We start from the raw sequence: 13,493 nt of genomic DNA on the forward strand, positions 1-13,493 counted from the left end.
TCCACTCGGTGGGTAAACCCCTTATACCATACATCTCCACTGTTAATTTGTTATTCCTTTCAAGATTAATCTGCCAACAGTTCTTATTACCCTCACATACTGCACATCCAACACGCCCAACAACTAAGCAGGAAGGAGAGTAATTATCTGTATAGATTGTATCCAAAGGCTTAGTCCTAGTGGCAGTCATTGTACTACTGTTACTATATTATCAGCATTAGAGTTGTTGAATTGCAAATCCATCTTTGATTTTTATTAAACAAACCTTTCCACAGATATATAAAACCCCGCCAAATTAGAAATCGAGTATCTCATCATGACTGGATTACACAACACTGCTGGTTCAAATAATCAAATTCTCATCTAACATTTGAAGGCTGCTATGTCACCTTCACGCAAACTGTCACAAAAATGCTCTCTCTATGTATATATAAACAAATAAAACGTTCTTGAAGTAAAACAATAAACGAAATGTTAATGAGTAAGCGTTACTTTGGTTCCCCCTGCGGCTATAATATAGTTTTCTGTGTTTTGTATGAGTTTGTTGTCATCCTAAGCGTTATTCTAGGTGTAGTTGTTGTGGTTGCTGAAGGTGTCTAGGTTAGTTTCTCTGCTGTTTAACTTTCTGAGTTAGGTTGAACACATGTCACCCCTTGCTGTGTGATGACAGGGAAGCTTCTCAGTGTTCTCTGTGTATGTGATGTGCTTCAACTTTGTTGACCAGTCACAATGTGGTGCTAGTTTCCGAGCTAAACATAAGCCTCGATGTCTATGGAGTGATAGTTCAATAACACGTATATAGCACTGAGTTTTGTACACCGGTGAAAGATATATATATATATATATATATATATATATATATATATATATATATATATATATACATCCACGTTTTGGCTAGGATGCCAGTGTTTACCAGGTAAGTAAGCATTTTTCATTTTTTAAATAAGCATGGGATTTATCTCAATGTTTCGTGTAAACGAAGTTAGAATGTGCTTCTCAGCGACCACGTCGTTCCTGGGATCTACTGGATACTTACCTCGGTCCTGACCTCGTGCTTAGTGCCATGACTCAATATATATATATATATATATATATATATATATATATATATGTGTGTGTGTGTGGGCGGAGTTCCTGAACAGATATTCATGTCAAATCGCAGCTGCTTAACACCATAGATAGCAAACATACAACACTACATTTACAGAGTTGGACCAATAGCTCACCTAGAATGAATGTCTGCATCCCTACAGAAGTCTTCAGTCATCCTTTTGATTCTAAACCTGACTCTTACTTCCACCTCTAATCGCTTTGGATGCCCAAACACAAAATATAGGAATCACGTTCGAGTGATTATACCTCACGACATTCACTCACACCATAATCTGCATCACCAAAGCAACAAACAAACTAAATTCCCTCGTACACCAAGTGGTACTGGAGTTGAATAGAAAAAGGGCCCTAGTATCCTCTACGAACAATTAATTCGCTCCTACCTAAAGTGTGCCCCTCTCTCCTGATCATCCATCCACCTAGGCGCAAATGTAGTAGGACTGTAGACGCAGAACAGAACAATCACTAACTTCCAAGCAGCCACAAACATTTAACATTGCACAGTGAAACATTCTCCCCTACAATCCCACCTAATTATTGCACGGCATTTGACTGCAACAGTACTTGACCTTTCCATAACCAACCATCATCCCTCAAAGAGAATTATAAGCTTATATATATATATATATATATATATATATATATATATATATATATATATATATATATATATATATATTTATATATATATATATATATATATATATATATATATATATATATATATATATATATATATATATATATATGATTGGTTCTCAGTGAATGTAGGTTTGCGGCAGGGGTGTGTGATGTCTCCATGGTTTAATTTGTTTATGGATGGGGTTGTTAGGGAGGTGAATGCAAGAGTTTTGGAAAGAGGGGCAAGTATGAAGTCTGTTGGGGATGAGAGAGCTTGGGAAGTGAGTCAGTTGTTCGCTGATGATACAGCGCTGGTGGCTGATTCATGTGAGAAACTGCAGAAGCTGGTGACTGAGTTTGGTAAAGTGTGTGAAAGAAGAAAGTTAAGAGTAAATGTGAATAAGAGCAAGGTTATTAGGTACAGTAGGGTTGAGGGTCAAGTCAATTGGGAGGTGAGTTTGAATGGAGAAAAACTGGAGGAAGTGAAGTGTTTTAGATATCTGGGAGTGGATCTGGCAGCGGATGGAACCATGGAAGCGGAAGTGGATCATAGGGTGGGGGAGGGGGCGAAAATTCTGGGAGCCTTGAAGAATGTGTGGAAGTCGAGAACATTATCTCGGAAAGCAAAAATGGGTATGTTTGAAGGAATAGTGGTTCCAACAATGTTGTATGGTTGCGAGGCGTGGGCTATGGATAGAGTTGTGCGCAGGAGGATGGATGTGCTGGAAATGAGATGTTTGAGGACAATGTGTGGTGTGAGGTGGTTTGATCGAGTAAGTAACGTAAGGGTAAGCGAGATGTGTGGAAATAAAAAGAGCGTGGTTGAGAGAGCAGAAGATGGTGTTTTGAAATGGTTCGGGCACATGGAGAGAATGAGTGAGGAAAGATTGACCAAGAGAATATATGTGTCGGAGGTGGAGGGAACGAGGAGAAGAGGGAGACCAAATTGGAGGTGGAAAGATGGAGTGAAAAAGATTTTGTGTGATCGGGGCCTGAACAAGCAGGAGGGTGAATGGAGGGCAAGGAATAGAGTGAATTGGAGTCATGTGGTATACCGGGGTTGACGTGCTGTCAGTGGATTGAATCAAGGCATGTGAAGCGTCTGGGGTAAACCATGGAAAGCTGTGTAGGTATGTATATTTGCGTGTGTGGACGTATGTATATACATGTGTATGGGGGTGGGTTGGGCCATTTCTTTCGTCTGTTTCCTTGCGCTACCTCGCAAACGCGGGAGACAGCGACAAAGCAAAAAAAAAAAAAATGTATATATATATATATATATATATATATATATATATATATATATATATATATATATTGTAACTTACTGTATGTGCAATTTGCTCTGTGGTGCTGTAAGATAATGTGCCTTCGTTGTCGGTTTATATATTCGATCATTATTATTTTTTTTAGATAGTCCAGAGGTTAAAGGTGCAGCACTTAAAGATAAATTAATTATTATGAAAGGATTTGGATGGCAGTTGTCGAGGTAATTATATAGAGATAAGAGAACATAACATATTTATACAGTAGTACACAGTTATGACACCTTAGTGAGGGGTAAAGGCGAAGGCTGTGTTTACTTGAGCATGATTTGAAACTGAGCCATCTAGTGTCCTTGAGGTTTGGATACAGAAGCTTTATCCGGATTTGATGACCATTATCCCGCTAGTTTGAACTGAGAAATCAAGGATTGAACAGAAGTGATATATACGTTATATGGAAATGTCACTATAATTTGGAACACGTGTTATAATGTAACAGTGAAATAGTTGCATTTTAGGAGAGGTGGAGCTTATTTGATAGAGGCAAAAAGAATGGTGGGTCTTGGCGATGTGGAGGCTTGGGCTTAAAGGTGGTGCCGCCCTGCTCTAATGTGTCGTTTATATAAATGTTTATAGATCAGGATCATGGCTGTTAATGAAATTTTAGAGTAAATCCTACGTTTCTCTGTGACTTTGGAAATATGTTTCCCACGAAAAAATTTGACTCGCTCAACGCTTAACCAACTTATCAAAACATATTCAGTTTATATTCATGAAAAACTAAACACATTTAGGTTGAATCCAAAGAATACGGGGGAGAAATCTCTGTAAATAATTAGGAATAGCTTCTAGTTTCTGGTCACAAGTAGGAACTGATTAAGAATTATAATTTGTAGGACTATTCATTTGACATGGAAAATTCCTTTTTACAGTAATCTGTCAGTCTTTCTGTTTGTGTGAGTAGTATCTTGCGAATTAGCTTAACACTGATCTCGTTTAGGGCTGACTCTGACCTGGCATTCTTGTCTTGCCAGTGACGTCTGAACGACGCCATTGTATCGCATGGTGCCAGAGTTACGCCAACTACCTTTATCCTCATGTCTCCTGGCATGCTTCCACTTTCTAGTGGTTACCTTTTTGGTGAACATAATTATGTACTCTTCATTCATGGTTTTTGCAGTTTCTGTATGTGTTATTCCTAATATTTGGTACAGGTAGCCATTTCAGTGCTAAAGTTACAAGTTATCCTGAGATGGCAGTAACAAGTTTTGAGGTGGCAATAACAAGTTTAGTACTGAATTGTTGAATTGTCCTGCTAGTAGACCCTTGTTCTCTTTTAAAGGCTCTATGCTCTAGGGCTTTCATGACTGCTTGAATTACATTGTTTTTTAAACGTTGAGGCTTATGGTAATTAGACGTTTACATAAAGCTCGGAAAACGCAGTGGTGCAAAATAGAGTTTCTGTCAGTAATTTTTTGGAAGGATGGCATGAAATAGTGTTCCTCCTGGGGGAGATTAGAGGTCACGGGGCAAATTAGTAGTCAGGGAGTGTCAGGGTTGGGAGGATGATGAAAGACAGGAGCTGTTAATTCTGGCCAACGCTAACTCTTGCACAGCCTAACTCCTCCCTGGTTACGTAGCCAATACATCCAGTGTGCCAAGTGTGATAATGAGAGGCTGCAAGATTGATGGAACTCCTCTTCTTGTGTGTGTGTTTATCTTAGATTTACAGATTCAGTGTATGCTTGTATGACGTGGAATTATACCTCTGTGTTTTTTGTTTTTCTTTGCATCACTTTGCCAGAGGCTACATGAGCTTTCTTCATACAAGGCCATCATTCGCTATGAGCCAGTTAGCTGTTTTACATTTTAGTATTCTTCTTTTAAATAGTGTTGGGCTAATTTGAACCTTACATTTCATTTCATTGACTTTAAAATTTCTCCTTTCGCGCACTCTCCGAGACTCAGGAACCATCTGCGGTTCCTCAGTCGAATCCGTTACAAGAGCCGTGTCATCAGTAAAAAGAGCAACTGTCTCACTTCCCAGGCCCACCACAAGCACCATCAGCTGACTGCAGACCTACCACTCTCTCCCTAGACTTGGAAAGGATGGTCCAAAGGTGGTCCCTTTTCAAAACTATATCCCTGGACCCCTGCCACGTTGATACAGACTTATCGTCTGGGGCCATGTATGGGGTGAGACCGTGTATATACGGCCTTACAGTTACATTGAAAAGCTGAGGGTTTTCAGAATATTTCGGTGGTTGTAACTTGACGTTAGCGGCCATGATGACCTTGGCAGGTGATACGCCTACCGCAGACTCACGTGAGTCAATGGGTTGTGTTACGTAACGTTACGTTATCTAAGATAATATAGCATAGGTCAGGTACCGCTTTATATAGGAGACTCGTATTGTGTTTTTGACTTAAACATTGTAAGCCCTCTCAGACTCTACCCACCCACATCAGCTCTTTTTGTTATCTCTTGTTACTGGCTTGCATCCAGAGCCATTGCTAAATTTACACCATAAAGTTCATTCCCAAACAAAATGATCGTGTATTTGCTCTACAGGTTCCCTGTCTTAATGTAGCCCCTCAAAAGTCATTAAGTCTGTTATTAAACATGATCTTTCCTTAGCTAATTACTGTGTGAGAGTGGTGTCTCAAGTTATGAAATCTGACGTAAACAACTTGGTCACCCTCAGGCCCACATTTTAATCCCAGGCCCACTTTAAGGTTCACTGTGAACGCTTTGTTCCACATATTTGCTCTTCGCAGAACTTTGATAATCATTGTGACAGCTGTAGATCTTTACCTGTTAAATTATTTACCGTGCATATATATATATATATATTTTTTTTTTTTTTTATACTTTGTCGCTGTCTCCCGCGTTTGCGAGGTAGCGCAAGGAAACAGACGAAAGAAATGGCCCAACCCCCCCCCCCCCCTACACATGTATATACATACGTCCACACACGCAAATATACATACCTACACAGCTTTCCATGGTTTACCCCAGACGCTTCACATTCCTTGATTCAATCCACTGACAGCACGTTAACCCCGGTATACCACATCGCTCCAATTCACTCTATTCCTTGCCCTCCTTTCACCCTCCTGCATGTTCAGGCCCCGATCACACAAAATCTTTTTCAGTCCATCTTTCCACCTCCAATTTGGTCTCCCTCTTCTCCTTGCTCCCTCCACCTCCGACACATATATCCTCTTGGTCAATCTTTCCTCACTCATCCTCTCCATGTGCCCAAACCACTTCAAAACACCCTCTTCTGCTCTCTCAACCACGCTCTTTTTATTTCCACACATCTCTCTTACCCTTACGTTACTCACTCGATCAAACCACCTCACACCACACATTGTCCTCAAACATCTCATTTCCAGCACATCCATCCTCCTGCGCACAACTCTCTCTCTCTCTCTCTCTCTCTCTCTCTCTCTCTCTCTCTCTCTCTCTCTCTCTCTCTCTCTCTCTCTCTCTCTCTCTCTCTCTTTCTATATATATATATATATATATATATATATATATATATATATATATATATATATATAAATTTTTTTTTTTTTTTTTTTTTAATTTTCCAAAAGACGGAACAGAGAAGGGGGCCAGGTGAGGGTATTCCCTCAAAGGCCCAGTCCTCTGTTCTTAATGCTACCTCGCTAACGCGGGAAATGGCGAATAGTTTAAAAGAAAAAGAAAAAAAAAAAAAATATATATATATATATATATATATATATATATATATATATATATATATATATATATATATATATATATATAAGTAGATAATATCAACGGCTTTACTTTCATCATACATATTGATTATATCATTACAGAAATTAATAGATTTGTTTGACGAGCGATTTCGTCGAAAACTTTGCAGAGCCATATTTTAAATGGTCCTCAAAATGACTTGCAGTATTATCCCGAATGATTCGAATGGTTTCCATGAATGTACTGATTACAGACTTGATATTAAGCTAATTGGACAATAACTTTCGGCTGTGATTTATTTCCTTTTCTTTTTTACATATTAGCAAGCTTCCGTTGCCTTGGAACTTTCCCGTAGAAAAGTGCCCTATTTGATAGGGCAGTTTGACTCATTTTTCTCGGATAAAACTTAAATGGACCTGTCGTTTTCGTAACTTTTCTTTCTTTTAGTGCTGTTAGTATGTCTTCAACTCGTAGGTCATTATGTCTCAAAACGTTTTCCTTTCTTAGTGGAACTGGATTCGGAACATGGCGTGTCTTTATAGATACAGATTCTAAAAATACATTTGATAGCTTTGCCATGTCTTCATTGTCACCATTTGCCGATATTGATGGACCAGTTGACCATGCAGTGACTCCTGCTTCTAACATATCCATAAAACTCTTAGGGGTTTCTTTTGTAATTTTTAGCAACACGTTTCATGCAGACGTGTACCTTGTCGTATGTCTTGTTTTCTCTTGGGAGATTTTATGTAATTTGCTCTCATGTTGGTTATATATATATGTACGTGTTGATTTGCTGTGAACATGAATTTAACAATCTAGTGAACTTCGGTCATTTACAGGAAAAAGTAAGGTTATAGTGGACATGGTAGAAACGGAAGCCATACTAGGACTGGGTCAGTTCTTAGGACTAGGTCAGTCTCAGGTGATGCAGACCTTGTAGGTAGAAAGATCGGAGAACAAGAAATAGTAGTTGCTATGAGGAAATATTCCTAAATTGGTAATTATCAGAAAACCTATACTATACACCTGTGTCTTTTCCAGCTTTCTCTTCCATTTCAAAGCCTTCCTTTGTCCTGCACCTTCCTCTAACCATCATTGTAATATGTCACTCGTGAAACGGGAGAGTGAAGATGAAAAGGGCGTACAAAATACAGTCATTAGTAAGCTAGAAGTTTGATTTTTTTTTTGTCATGCAGCCCCGGGTTTATCTTTTTTTTTTTTTTTTTCTATCAAAACCTGGTGTCTTAAGTTCCTTGTGTCTTAAGTTCACTGTGAAATGTTAACAGCCGTGGATGCACGATCTTACCTTCATGCTTTTCTAGTCGTTGGGTTAAAGGGGGGAAATGTGATTTTGCCTCAGTAGTCGAGATTCTTAGGGAGGGTAATGCCTGTCACCGTTTTGAATGAACATCACATGTGTGTACATTTCATAGTGTATCTGTGAGGGCGTGTGTATTCATGTGCTGTTGCGTAGTCAGCGTGAATTGCCACACTGGCATTGCCCTACCCTTCAAGGTCCAGCCGTGCCCAAGAGCCTGAGCAACTAACCATATGATGACAGCAGTGGCCTCCCAACTGCAGCCAGTGTGACGCCAGTGTTTGTTGTGTCGTGGTGTGTCGTGTCGTGGTGCCGCCTCATCCTATACTGCCCTTGTTGGCTGCAGCGCTGGTCAAGTAATTTCTTAGTTCGACATAGACTTTTCCATGTAAAAGTACAATATTCCGCTTGTTCCTACACTATAGTTTATTATAACGGGTGGATTTTAGATAAGTTTTTATTTATCGCACTGGAAATAGGTTTTCTCAGAAACTGTAGCCAGTTACAACTGTGAAATTTATCATTGGTGACATTAAAACTTGCTGTGTGTGCTGAACTGTATACCTTTTGGTACACAGCCGAGATGATTACGTCCAGAGTGACGACATTGTTCATGTTCTCCATGAGACATATTCCAGAGACCCATTTACGTCGTTTTGTGCGGACGAGTTAAACATTTTGTATATGCTTTCTTCTGACAGAGGCTGCTTAGTGACGAATGATGAATTTTTTGTCTTGTATCAGAAGGGAAAATTTCTATTTCTTGGTATATTGATATGTGAAAAAATTTACGGGAAAACCTTGACAAACCGGTACAGTTTTATCCATGTACAGAACAATTTCACTTGTAAATCTGTACTGAAAGTTACGACTCTGTAATGCGGGTTTTATTGTTAATCTGTCGTGAGGTTGATTATGTTTTAGCTTTTAGGCCTATCGACTGATAAGGTCCTTTAAACCGTTAGAGTCTAGTTATAACAACTAGTAGATTTTGACCATCTTTAAGTGTTCAAGTTAATTTTAAGAAATTTTTGTTTTGATGAATTTGTTTTAAAGCGTTAAATGTAACAAAAATATTTAAAGTGTTATAGCCGCTTTAGCGGTGGAAATTTACAGAAATCTTATCGGTATAGGAAACATGTGGAAACGTTCATCATCCTTAAAATTCTTCCTTCATAGTTCATTATGATGGAGAGTAACGTATCCACAGAGAATACGAATATGGTCAGAGAATGATCTTGAACACCTAAAGGATATGCTTTCGATTTTTCGATAGGTGGTTAGAACTTGTCGAGGGCAGTTAATAGGCATGAAGATCAAATAATTAGCTATACTTTTGATCATAGCGTATTCTTTTTTTAATTTTTGCGAATTATTGCCGTTTCGACGGAATTGAAGGCCTGTCGCAATCTAAGCACCATGACTCGTGTTTAGCTGAAGCTGGTCAGGGTCTCCGGGGTGTTCTTAGTTGTGGTTAATTCAAGTTAATATTTTAATTGCTAAAGTCATGATGGTGGCTTGACGACTGGACGAGACTGTCATGTATGCTTGGACTTCACCCGGTCCCTGAACTCTAAATGTACTTTTTTGTGGTTGGGCTCGCACGCACGAGACCCAAGATTCATGGGGACGGGAGAAGATATAATAACAATCCCCTGTATGCAAAACAGCATTAGTAATTCTATAAGTTTATAGTCTAGACAATTCAAGCATGCATCCTGGAAGGCAAATGTGTGGTGTAAACGCATGGTATGATTGTATTCTCCCTCTCTATTTTCGGTTGATCAGGACACTCACAACTCATATATCTGTAATTAGTTAAGTCATTAAGTCATGAAACATCGGAATATTATGTCGGCCTTGAACAGGCAAACAGAATGCATTGCATTCATTCACCAAGGAATCTACGAAAGCGTACAAGTTGCTAGAGGCTTGTGACTACTTTCCGTCATGTTAATGACTGCTTTTACTGCGATATATCAATGGAGAGTGAATTTTGCGTCGTCACAGGCGAGATTGAGGCTTTTGTTTGATGGTAATGCTCAGGTTTTAATACAGAATTGAATGAGAAGGATTACTTTCACTATTTTCGACAGACAGTTCAGTTGTTTGAAATCGATCACGAAGTATCAATATGCTGAAAAGGGAAAGTCTAAATTTATAAGTTTGTAGTGTAAGCAAATCATTTCTGGAACTGTAAATAGGTACAGAATTTGCAATTCGTCTATGAATATCCATAACTGATGAATGTTATTACCTTTTTCAGTACTAAAGTTTGACCAATAAATACGAAGCTAGTTATATGTTCCATCATAGTTTATTGTAGGTAGACAAGTTTGATAATTCCTGTTAGTTTTCATCGTGGCTAATCTTCGTTAATTTGTAAACAATACTTTTTAGGTCCTACGTAGTCAAGGGCAAGAGCATATGTTATAAGTTGTGGGTTTGTTTCAATAAGGAACATGGTTAAATTCACACAACCAATTTACATGCTTGGCAAGATTGATTAGATTCATAATTGCAGTCGTGTAGCACTGTCAATTCAAATTTGAGACGACGGTCCATTTCAGAGTCATTGGTCCAGGACCCTGTACATGCCACCCCTGTTCCGGGAAAGGTTCTTGAAAATGTGTTAAGCTGTCTAGGCTGTGTATTAAATTTCTCAAAGAAGAGAAATTAGCCTGCATTGAAAAAGTCACCCTGCTCTTTAAAAAATTAGGTAGGGAATATTGAAATGAGAATTGTAACTGGTTAAAGAATGAAATCTCAGGAAAAGTGGTTTTCTCCTTTTGTCTGTGTTTGTGATATTTGTTCCTAAGACCATGTTTTCCAATCTCATGCTCGATGGCATTTATCCAGGCAACACAATTTTTCGATTGGAGGTCTTTCCCCCGGCATTCAGTTGAACGACAATAGATAAATTTGTTTATATAGCATTTTGTTAGATTAAAGCGATTATAAGTTTGGTAACAATCGACAGATTATTAACGGAAGCAGTGATAAAGTTTGGTGTCTTTTTTTGGTCTCAATGCACACGCAATATAGAAAGTGGTTATGAAACGAAGAGGCGATTATTATTATGATTATTATTATTGTTATTATTTTAGCAAGTACTTATTAGTAACTGCGTATTTGTAATGAACGGGGAGTTTTACACTCGTAGGTGTTAATCTCTTGAACAGCTTGTACTATCATATAGCCTCTTGAATTAGTATGAGGGACGAGATTACACTTGTAGGTAGTATTATCATGGAATTATTATTCATGAATGGTACTGTGGGACCGTAACCTATGTTTTATACATATTCTTGGGTGCGACGTTTTTTTTTTTTTTTCTGTAATGTAGGGTCTACATTAAGGTTACTAGAGAGACAAAGCTTCAGCTGTGGGGAGTAATGCAGTTTATTAGTTAATAGCTAAGGTTACGTTTCTTTTGATGAGGTGACGTGACTTGCCATCTTTTGTAGTTTTAATAGGTAAATTCGAACTCTTGAGGAGGTATGTGTTGATTGTGAAGCATCTCGCTACTATCGTTCATTGATTATGGCATGTCTCATGCTATTGATGTAGTTGTCCTTTGGTACCACCAGTGTTGCTATGGGAGCCATGTGACCAAGTTGATTTCTTTAACGTGGATGATTAACTGTATAGACGAGAGGATGTAAGAATTGTAGGTTTATCACATTCCCATTTACACACTTTTTTTTTATCTTTTGGGCGAATAAATTTTCATGCCTTGTGAAGTGGTTTTGTAACTTTAGATTTAGTATTCGCAAGTTCCCTGTAGTACGATGTAGGCTTTAAAACTTCTTTAGTAGATTATATATACAGTCGGCCCAACATTACTTCACATCTTTACCATTTTCTCTCTCTCTCTCTCTCTCTCTCTCTCTCTCTCTCTCTCTCTCTCTCTATATATATATATATATATATATATATATATATATATATATATATATATATATATATATAGGAAAGGACCACAATTTTGCGTGTGATCAAGATATTCCTATGAGTCCACAGGGGAAATGAAACACGAAAAGTTCCCAAGTGCACGTTCGTGTAATGATCACATCATCATGGGAGACACAAAAGAGAAATATAACAGTCAGTTGATATACTTCGAAGAGACGAAGCTAGGACGCCATTTGGTAAACATGTGATTCACATAAAAAAGAAATATATATATATATATATATATATATATATATATATATATATATATATATATATATATATATATATATATATGTATATTATCCCTGGGGATAGGGGATTAAGAATACTTCCCACGATTCCCTGGGTGTCGTAGAAGGCGACTAAAAGGGGAGGGAGCGGGGGGCTGGAAATCCTCCCCTCTCTGTTTTTTTTTTTTTTTTTTCAATTCTCCAAAAGAAGGAACAGAGAATTGGGCCAGGTGAGGGTATTCCCTCAAAGGCCCAGTCCTCTGTTCTTAACGCTACCTCGCTAATGCGGGAAATGGCGAATAGTTTGAAAGAAGAAATATATATATATATATATATATATATATATATATATATATATATATATATATATATATATATATATATATATTATATATATATATACATTTATATATTTATATATATTTATATTTATATTTTTTCGTATATATTTGCCATTTCCCGCTTTAGTGAGGTAGCGTCAAGAACAGAGGACTGAGCCTGGGAGGGAAAATCCTCTCTTGGTCCTCTTCTCTGTTCTTTGTCTTGGAAGAGTAAAAAGAAAATAAAAGAAAAAGAGGGAAGGGTTTCCAGCCCACCACTCCCTCCCCCTTTAGTTGCCTTTTACGACACACAGGGAATACTGGGGAAGTAGTCTTTATATACACACACACAAAGAATACACAACTCTAAAATCAGCGACAAACTAATCTCATACTTAAAAACCAACATAAAATCCATACAGAAACAACCTCTCATCTACCATTCACTCTTGCTGATACAACCAGTGCAATTAAAACCTACAAGAAATCTTATCAGATAACATAACAAATTCTCACGTAAAACACCGTAACCCATTTGGGATCCAACCATCCCTGGATACAGAACAAGAGTCTTAACATCTGGAAACTTGTCTGTGAAATCACAGGCAGGTGGAGTCTGGTAACACCCCTTTTGATATTGTTCAGGCCACACAAAAAAGGCTATCAAGTAGAATTGAAAAGGATGTAGTAAAACCACATAATGTGTTTGGAAAAAGATTGCTTTCTTGTTCCAAACTAGCAGATAGGGAGATTATTGAGCAGCCATAATAAAATCAACGCTTAGCTGTGTCAATGCTTAACCTGTTCCTCTACTAAGATATTAAATGTACACTTTGGTTGCTGACCTCAAATGACCCAGAAGGGAGTTTGTTGTAATATGCCAGTATAGGAAAATCTGAATTAGATTCCCTATTCATTCATTAGCTGTTTCTA

At 38.0% G+C, this 13,493-nt stretch overlaps 1 protein-coding gene across 5 annotated transcripts in view; it reads left to right on the top strand.

Annotated features, from left to right (window-relative positions):
- The first annotated feature begins 539 nt into the window (after positions 1-539).
- Positions 540-13,493, top strand: part of LOC139760839 (ferroportin-like) — a 30,143-nt gene continuing 17,189 nt past the window's right edge. Inside the window, exon 1 of one of the 5 annotated variants that reach the window (XM_071684508.1) lies at positions 540-600. The gene's annotated coding sequence lies outside the window, so the exon portion shown is untranslated. Of the gene's footprint in view, positions 601-8,255; positions 8,448-13,493 lie in introns of those variants that run through there. The other 4 variants (XM_071684505.1, XM_071684504.1, XM_071684507.1 and 1 more) reach the window with 4 other exon arrangements.

Source organism: Panulirus ornatus, chromosome 38, assembly GCF_036320965.1.
Source record: "Panulirus ornatus isolate Po-2019 chromosome 38, ASM3632096v1, whole genome shotgun sequence".
Taxonomy (NCBI): domain Eukaryota; kingdom Metazoa; phylum Arthropoda; class Malacostraca; order Decapoda; family Palinuridae; genus Panulirus; species Panulirus ornatus.